The sequence below is a fragment of the Parasteatoda tepidariorum genome, chromosome 9 (genome assembly GCF_043381705.1).
Source record: "Parasteatoda tepidariorum isolate YZ-2023 chromosome 9, CAS_Ptep_4.0, whole genome shotgun sequence".
Lineage (NCBI taxonomy): Eukaryota > Metazoa > Arthropoda > Arachnida > Araneae > Theridiidae > Parasteatoda > Parasteatoda tepidariorum.
Genome location: NC_092212.1, coordinates 54899160 through 54899718, shown reverse-complemented (window position 1 = coordinate 54899718; position 559 = coordinate 54899160).

Sequence of the window (559 nt, the reverse complement as noted above, 5' to 3'; positions counted from 1 at the left end):
TTATTAAATCCTGCAGAACAAGATGGCTGTGTCACATGACAAGCTATGATGGTGACCCAATTAAGTAGCTTACTGGCAACCGAAAAAGGGGGAGACCCAATAACAGATAGATTGATTCTGTAGAAAAAGATATTAAAGCCATGGGCATCTATAGATTGAGAAACCTAGTGTCTGATTGAGCCAGATGGAGACAACTAGTTGATTTGGTTCTGGCCTGTACTAGGCTGTCATGCTGATGGAAGTAGAAGAGTTATTAACTTTTCATTAAAATTTGAATGAAAGGTTCTATGCTAGCTTGAATTTTTGGCAATTATGACTTAGATAATTACAAAGGAAAGAGTAAACGAGAGCATATATTAGGGGGACTGGATTGTAATGTCGTTTTGGCGCATTAAATATTAGTTAGTCTTAAAAACAAATTCATTTTTTCAGTCCATTTCGATTCCTTTTCGATCCGGTATTGAAAGGTTATTGTTAACAAGGGTAAATACATTATTGATTAAAACTAAAATCTTGATAACAAATATCAAACACATCGAAACATTACTCCCCCTAATAT